Source organism: Trichomycterus rosablanca, chromosome 9, assembly GCF_030014385.1.
Source record: "Trichomycterus rosablanca isolate fTriRos1 chromosome 9, fTriRos1.hap1, whole genome shotgun sequence".
Taxonomy (NCBI): Eukaryota; Metazoa; Chordata; class Actinopteri; order Siluriformes; family Trichomycteridae; genus Trichomycterus; species Trichomycterus rosablanca.
This window is the reverse complement of record NC_085996.1, coordinates 3648369-3656892: the sequence shown is the minus strand read 5'-3', so window position 1 is coordinate 3656892 and position 8524 is coordinate 3648369. Positions and strand designations below refer to the sequence as shown.

The window sequence follows — 8524 nt, the reverse complement described above, 5'->3', positions numbered from 1 at the left end:
TAACCATCTTAGTAAAAATTACAAACATTCTGGCTTTTATTTTTCTTCAATGAAAACATCCTAAAGCCTTCTCTTAACCTTAACACTGAAACAGGGATTAGCTTTCTACACTTCTGTCATTTAGTTTTTTCATTAAATGTTGGCGCTTTATCTTTTCTGCAGGATTTGGTACTATTTTAGGCCGTTTTTTAAACAGCCTGGATAAAATTCCTCCAGATGACATTCTGTGTAGTGAATGAACTTGTAGAGCAAGTACCGCCAGTATGATTACCAAAACTGATCAGAAGTAATTAAAAGTCATTTTGTGAGCTGATTCCTGCTTCTTGCAGCCTTTTACCCCATTTGGTCATTGAAGTCTTCATGCCAAAGTTGGGTTTGTGATGATGCGCTGGGTGAAGGTAACTCTTCTTCAGGACTAAGTCCTGAGTCCTCAGATGTTTCGCTCATGTCATCTTCGGGTTTTGGCTTCGCGTCATCGATCTTTTTCGAGATTATTTTATGCCACTTTGGGAGGACGTGGCAGACGATGACTCCATAGTTGGAGACCATCATGGCAGAGACCTGGATGAGGGTACGCTGATCCGTTTGGGTGATGAAGAGTGGAATTGAACAAAGCCAGACGAACAAATGAAAGAGCATGCTGAAGACTATCGGCTCAGTATTGTCCACTCTTCCTTTGAAGGCTAAGAAGAAGCACGACATGGCTAGAGCCGCAATGTAGACATGCATCGCTCCGACCAGAGAGCCCTGAGTGCACTGACGGATTTTGATAACTGACTCAGATAACTCCTTCTCTTCAACCTTTGGAGAACCGAATATGAACCAGAAGAAAAAAACAAGAACTTGAGCACCAGTCAGTAGAGCGATGATGATATAACGCTTGTTAAACTTACTGAAGAAGCGCTGCCTCTCAGGGCTGATAGACATGATGGCTAAGAACGACACAAAAGCTTTCGTGAGAATGCACGACACACAGAGGGTGAAGGCCAGACCATACATGGCCTGCTGGGCCCTGCAGTGGTGGTCGCTGGGCCAGCCTAAAAAGAGAATCAGACCTCCGAAACTCACCATCAGGCCAAACATCATAATACAAGACAAGACTACGTTGTCCTCGATTATGGAATTGTTCCTGTGTAGAACGAAATAGATCAGCGATGATACCAGTAGCAGGATTCCTATCACTGTTCCAATCAACACCACAATGGAGTACGCTGAGGACCACTCCAAATACTGAATCTCCCACTACAGAACCTGATAGAGAATAAGTTCCCTCTGGACACTTTTGACACTTTACTTCATCTGTGAAGAGAAAAAAGGTGGAAAAGCTACATTAGGAGAACGGCAGTGAAGGTACAGACCAGACGAGTGTTCTTAATAAAATGACCAAAGACAAACAATTGATGTAAAAGTGCAAAATGACAGGAATGTACATGTCAAAGACCGAATGACTGATAAAAAACAGGTTCTGTACAGAGCAGAGGACGTATTTTGACATTTCCAACAGGGATGCTTATAAAGGAACAAAGACTCTGGTTTAAATTTATTACAAATTCAAATCCAGTAAAGTTGAGAAAGTGAAAAATGTTGATTGATGATTTGTTAACCTCCTTTTCATTTTTTTTCTTTCAGCTGATCGCTTATATAGAGGTCTCTACAGCAAATCTGGATGCCCTCCTGAAGCAACCCTTCTATTTGTATTTGGGTTTGTGAGAGTGCACAGACAGGTACTGGTTTTTTCAGCATCGTTTTTTAATCTTACCTTTTATCCACAGAGATCGTTCATGGTTTTCTGAATGACTGAACAAATGTGACAGACTGTAAAGTACAGAGGAAACGCTGTCTGCGTCGAGCTCGCAGCATTCTTAAGGACTCCTCCCATCCTGCACACAGACTGTTTGCCCTCTTGCCCTAGACAAGACCAAGACCAGCAGATTGAGGAACAGCTTTTTCCCCAGAGCTGTCTCCATACTGAACTCTGCCCCTCGTTAACCCGCCACATCTCTCCTCCTGGTAAAGGTTGCGCTACAAACCTTTTCTCATTTGTTCATAATTTCCACCTATATCGTATACATCTGTCTATTATGTTCATTGCACCTTAATCTGTATCACCTTAATTTCAATCTGTATATTATGTCTATAGCACTCCCATCTATACATCATGTTTACAGTACATTCAATAATATATTCACCTGTATATATTGTTCATACCACTGCCCGTATTTTGTAAATAATGTATATCGTAGATACTGTACATCCTGCACTTGCTGCTTATTGCACTTCTGGTTAGATGCTAAACTGCATTTCGTTGCCTTGTACTTGTACATGTGTAATGTTAATAAAGTTGAATCTAATCTAATCAAATCTAAAATCCTTGCCTGATGAAGCTTCCCAAAAAATGACAACCCTCGACCCATCCTTACTTATGACTGAGGCTTTTGTTAATGCTCCATCACCTGTTTTTTACAGGGATCATTTGTCCACATTTTTGATACCCTTTTCCGGGCTTGGGATCAGCACTGAAGGTGCACTGATGTGCGTCCTCACAACATCCAGGTTCATGAGCCACCATGCACCATGTATTTGTAAACCATGCCCTGGATTTAAACCCCCTGAGCTGAGGCAGTACTGCTACCAGCAGCGTGGTTACCATCACACCACACCAGCTCACAGGATAAAGCAGTGCATGGTGAAAAATATATTAAAAATAAATAAATCACTGCTTTCTGTTTTGTTTGTTTTTGGTTTATTTATATTTTTCACGTCATGGAGCACATAACTGCACTAAAAAAAATACTCCAGCCGGCAGATCTGCGTAAGAACCGGATCCTTCTGTTTTAGAGGAAATGATTCTACATCCATCCATACTCACCTGACACGTAGTAAAATCCAGCATCACACTTTTTACATTCATAGCAGCAGGTCGAAAGTTCTAATATCCTAAATTCTACAGGCTCGCAGGTCTTTAAACACTTTGAGATGGGCACCTAAGATTTAAAAAAAGGTTTAGTTAAAATACTCAAAGAGGTCTGAACCTACAATTAAAGTCAAAAGTTTACATACTCAGGAGTGATTTGTATATCATGTTACATTCTGACTTTCATCATTTTTGCTTTTTAATTTTCCTTTTCTTTCTATGACTGCCATTCATAAAAATAGGAACGAACGAACTTTAATTTTAACTGTCATAACTTTGTATAGATCTGTATCCTGGCATATTTAACACACAGTTCATGTCGTACAGGTCTGAAGCACTGAACTCAGTCTCACCGTGTTGTTGGACCGTTGGATTTTGCTCTCATTGACCTCCACTTTCCCATTTCTGATGAGGAATCTTCCTACCACGTCAAGCACCCTGTCGTCACCACTCTTCTTCCACATGACGAGGTTGTATCCGTTTTCGAATTCCCCCTTGTCGTTAAAGGAAAGTGTCTGGTTGTCCATGCTAAATTTTATCTGGCGTAGAATGCTTAACAGCTAAACATTATAAAGAGTCATTTGTTACTTGAGTACTTGAGTTTTATTTTAATAATGAGTTTGTTAAACAGCTTCGATGTTGTTAACTGTTTCCCTTTTTGCATCTCGATTTAGAAACGATTCAACGACTACATTTCTCTCATCATAATCTTCAGCACTTTACTGCTGAACCACCTCAGCACCTAATAAGAAAACGTTAAGCGTAAACCACACTTTTCAGTGGACTTGGCTTTGGTGGTGGAGGTGTTACCCTGGAAGTGTTATAAGAACTAGAGAGAGTGAACAGCATTAGGCTCTGTTTTAATACAGTTTGCTTGGTGGTGCAGTTAGCTGCCCCAAAAAGGGGCTGAATTTAAGTTTTTACCGACATAAATAAACAACATTTACCTTCCAAGGAAGAAAGTCTGCGTCTCCAGAACAGGAAGTGTCGCTGCAGTTGAGGAGTTCCCTGATGGCGTTAACGATGGCATACACCGGAACTCTCTGACTGTAAGCAAGGACGGATTAAGGATAGTCTGGGCCCCTTATGAATGATTTGTATTGTATCAATTCATCTGCCAGGCTCATGTTCAGATCTGAAGGATATGCTGCAGCGAGTGAGTTAACCTTTAAAGTGAGCTCACTGTTGGACATATTGTCAGGCATGAAAAGAACATCAAATAGCTCAGTTAAGTGTGTGTATGCATTCAAACTGCTTGAAATTGCTTGTCTTAAATTTAAATAATTGCAAAATTGCTAAATTAATTTGTGTCTCTGCGCTTAAGAGAAATTGAACATAATAATTTTGAAACAATATAAATTCAGAAACATTAAGTAAGGGCCTGAATCGCATATTTGCAACAAAACGTCTGTTATGAAATATGGTAGCTTGCCTGGCAATTTGTAGGTCCCTAGAAAGTCAAGGAGCCATGATAAATGACTTCTATGGAAGTCATGGGCCCCATAGTAGGGGCCCTCGTGATCAAGGGCCCTCTAATGGTATGCCCTGCTCTTCTCTAGGGCCCTCTGGTAGGGGCTCTCATAACCAGGGCCCTCTAAAAATATGCCCCCCTCTTTCCTAGGACCCCTAATAGCCAGAAGTCGAAGTCAGAGCAGTGCCACAACGCCTCATCCATTTTCATAAGGGGCCCAAAAGCATGGCTAGGGCCCCCAAAAGCATGGCTAGGGGCCCCAAAAGCATGGTTAGGGCCCCCAAGAGGCCCTGGGGTCAAAGTCCCTAATAGTCAGAGGATCCTTAAAATGGAGGGCCCTCGGAAATAAAAATATATTGTATCATAAATGTTGATAGGCATCGCAAAATGTTTTGGGCCAGGGCCCCACGCCCTGGTGATGTACGGGAGTGTCCTACCCCAGAGAGCTGCCTTAAGGTCTTAAAAAGCTCGTTCTCGAACTCACGGCCCTGGTCGTGATGCAATTTTAAAGGGAATCCAAAGCGGAGAATAAAATCATTGAATAGCTTTTCTGCTGCGGTCTTCGCTGACTTGTTTTTGGTGGCATACGCGTGAGCAAATCTTGTGAAATGATCTATCACGACAAGTATATATTCAAACCCGCCTTTACTTTGCTCCAAGTGGAGGTAGTCGACTGAGACAAGCTCAAGGGGCAGGCTGGTGGAAATCCTACCCATTGGGGCTCTAACATGAGTCACTGGTTTCTTCTGTTTGATGCATGGACATCTTCTTGTCACGTGAGTCTCAATGTCCTTTTTCATGTAAGGCCAGAAGAATCTTTCACGAGCTAAGGAAAGGACTCTTTCCACACCCACATGGCCCATGTCATCATGGAGGTACCTTAATGCCATGCTTCTGTACTTGGTGGGTAGAACAAGTTGGCAGTGCTGACTGGTTTTACGATAGAGCAGCCCTTTATCAAGGACCAGTTTTCCCCACTCATACAGAAGCTTTCGACTGGAACCATTTACTCTCTGTTTGGCTTCATTTGTAAGTATTTGGTGTGTCTCTTTCAATTTTAGTACTTCCCCAATAGCAGGATCTTCTCTTTGTGCTTTTTCCATTTCATCATGGCTAACAGCCAACAAGGGACTCTGAACACTCTGCTCTGTTGACGTATCCAAAGTGGCCATCCAGGCTATGTCTTTACTTTTGGCCACTTGACTGCCTTCCCATGTTGCATGTATGGCTTCAGGAGACAGCTCTTCTACACAATCTGCCACATACTTGTCGATGTCTAATGGCCAGCGAGACAATGTATCCGCATCAACATTGACGGCACCTGGCCGGTATTTGATGTCAAATCTGAACTCGGAAAGTTCTCCCACCCATCTGTGACCAACTGCATTTAGCTTAGCTGTTCGCATAATGTAGGTCAAGGGATTGTTATCAGTGTATATGGTAAAGTGAGGGGCATAGTAAAGATAGTCCCTGAATTTATCACACACCGCCCACTTCAGTGCAAGGAATTCTAATTTTCCTGAGTGAAAGTGATAGTTCTTTTCTGCAGGTGTAAGTGTTCTGGACCCATAGGCGATGACCCTCAATTTTCCATTTTGGCACTGATAAAGTACAGCTCCAAGTCCCTGCTCAGAAGCATCAGTATTAAGTACAAAGGGCAACTCAAAATTTGGGTAAGCGAGGACAGGGGGGTTAGTCAGAATGTCAATTAACTTCTCTAGGGCATTTTGGTGCTCCTCTGCCCACTTGACCGGGTCTTTAGAGGGTAACTGAGTTCCTTTCCCTCTGGTCTTACTCATTTTATTTACCCCTGCAGCTGGTGGCTTTGCTTGCAAAAGCTCATAGATGGGTTTGGCAACTCTGGAGAAGTCTTGTATGTAGCTTCTATAATAGCTCAAGAACCCCAGTAATTTCCGTACCTCTCCAACAGTTGCTGGGGCCTTATCCCTAAGTGAAAGTACCGCCTCCAGATCCTTTGGATCGATTCTTACACCATCTGCTGAAACTAGGTGCCCCACGTAGCGGACCTCGCTCTTGAAGAACTCACATTTGGTAGGCCTGAGTTTGACTCCCTGTTCCCGGAGGGCTTTTAGGACTTTCCTTACACCTTCCACATGATCCTCAAATGATTTGGAATAACACAGCACATCATCAAGGTATGGGATACAATGTTCATCACGCAGTGAGTTCAACATTTCCTCCATGCTTCTTTGAAAGGCTGCAGGAGCATTTGATAAACCGAATGGGATACGCACCCATTCATACAATCCCCAAGGGGTAATGAAAGCTGTGAGATGTTGTGATCCATCAGCTATGAAGCCTTGATAATAGGCCTTCCCTTGGTCCAGGATTGAGAACCAACTATAGCCTCCAAGAGTGTCAAGGAGATCCTGGATCCTGGGTAGGGGATGCCTATCTGAAATGGTCTTCTGGTTTAGCAACCGGTAGTCAATACACAGCCTTAGTGTACCATCTTTCTTGCGTACACATACTACTGGAGCAGAATAAGGAGATTTAGATCTCACAATCCATCCCTTAACCAGTAAGTCTTGAATGTACTCCTTGACTTCTTTGTAGAGTGGCTTTGGGATAGCAGAATAGGACTTCTGAACTGGGATATCATCTTTAAGTGAGATTGACATCTGGAGACTAGGAATACAACCAATGTCATTCTCATCACGAGCGAACACTGTGGATTCTTCATAAAGCATCCTTCTAACAACTTCCTGCTGACTTTCTTCTAAGTGGCTTAAGTTGACAGGAGGGTGCCATAATTCTGCCCGATGGGTTTCCTCAACTCTCACCTCAGGTGTAACGCCAAACTGATTTACAGTGTGGTGGGCAGCCTGGTCAGTTTCAATTACTTTGGAAATGGCATGGATGGTACCAATTACTGTCTTCCGTGGAAGCATGATATTGTGCTTGGTATAATTATTAATGGGCACTTCGACATATGGACTACTAGTACGACTGACTTCCACGAGCCCTTCAGCCACAATCAGTTGCTCTAATGGTGTGCTATTGTTGTCTGTCTTAAACAGCACTACTGGTTCATGTGGACTAAAGTCAACAGGGATATTGCACTTTATGCGTGTAACTTCGCCTGGAAGGACAACAATGTCCTGGGGCCCCACCTTTGCCGGAGCTTGTTCTAAGTCAGTAGTCCTTGACTGGATGAAATTTACAATGACACTAGCCTCCTCCTCTCTAATCTCCATTGCCCCGCTCAAAAGGTTGGCCAGCGTAAGCGGTATACGTGGTCCACTTTCTTGCCCTTCAATAAGTTCTTCAATAACATTGAACCCTAGTACTGGTCTTTCAAGGCTCATGTGGCTCACTAAGAAAGGCACTTGAATGGACAAATCTGGATCATCATTCCCTGGCAGGTTCACCCTTGCTTCTACCCAACCATCAAAGGGGAGAATTTCTCCGTTTACTGCATGGACATTAAGAGCTTTGGTCCCCATCAGCTCACTTAGAGATCGGATAGGCAAATCAGGTAAGTACTTGGCTCTCCATGAGTGATCAAGAATGCTACTTGAGCTCCAGTGTCGAGGAGGACTGTTACAGAATATCCATTTATGTAACACTTGAGCAGACATTTACTACCAATTAGCTGAGCCATTTTTTCATTATTTGGTGGTCCCTCACAAGTAGCTGGCATCAGTGTCGGCGTAGTATTACGTGTTTCGACATCAGAGTGGGACTGCTTCCTTAAGCCGGTCACAGGTTGTCCCTCTGCCGTGACCGAACCTCGTTTCCCGAAGGCTTTGGTTTCCTCATGCATCCTATGACTTTATGCTCTTCTTCACCACACAGGAAGCAATGAGTGCAGTTCGTTAGGCCCTTTCGCACACACTCTGGGCATCTGTAAGGTCGACTCCTTTTTAGCATGTGGGGCTGATTAACACTACATGAATATGCATGTTCATTCACTTTAGATTGTCTCAGCGAATCAACAACAGTGGTAAGTGCTTCAATATGTGCTGTTAATTGCTGTAGTGTTTTGACTTGGCTCTTGGGTTCTAATGTCTTTTCTTGGTTTTCACAGTCAGGAGATAGCTGTGCACTATAGGCAGTAGGTGGCCTTTGACGAGGTTGGTGTCCCAACCTGCGTTGTCGTTCACTTTCATCACTTG

At 43.1% G+C, this 8524-nt stretch overlaps 1 pseudogene; it reads right to left on the bottom strand.

The window, feature by feature from the left end:
* Positions 1-230: 230 nt before the first annotated feature.
* Positions 231-8172, bottom strand: LOC134320437 (G-protein coupled receptor family C group 6 member A-like; annotated as a pseudogene).
* Positions 8173-8524: the final 352 nt, after the last annotated feature.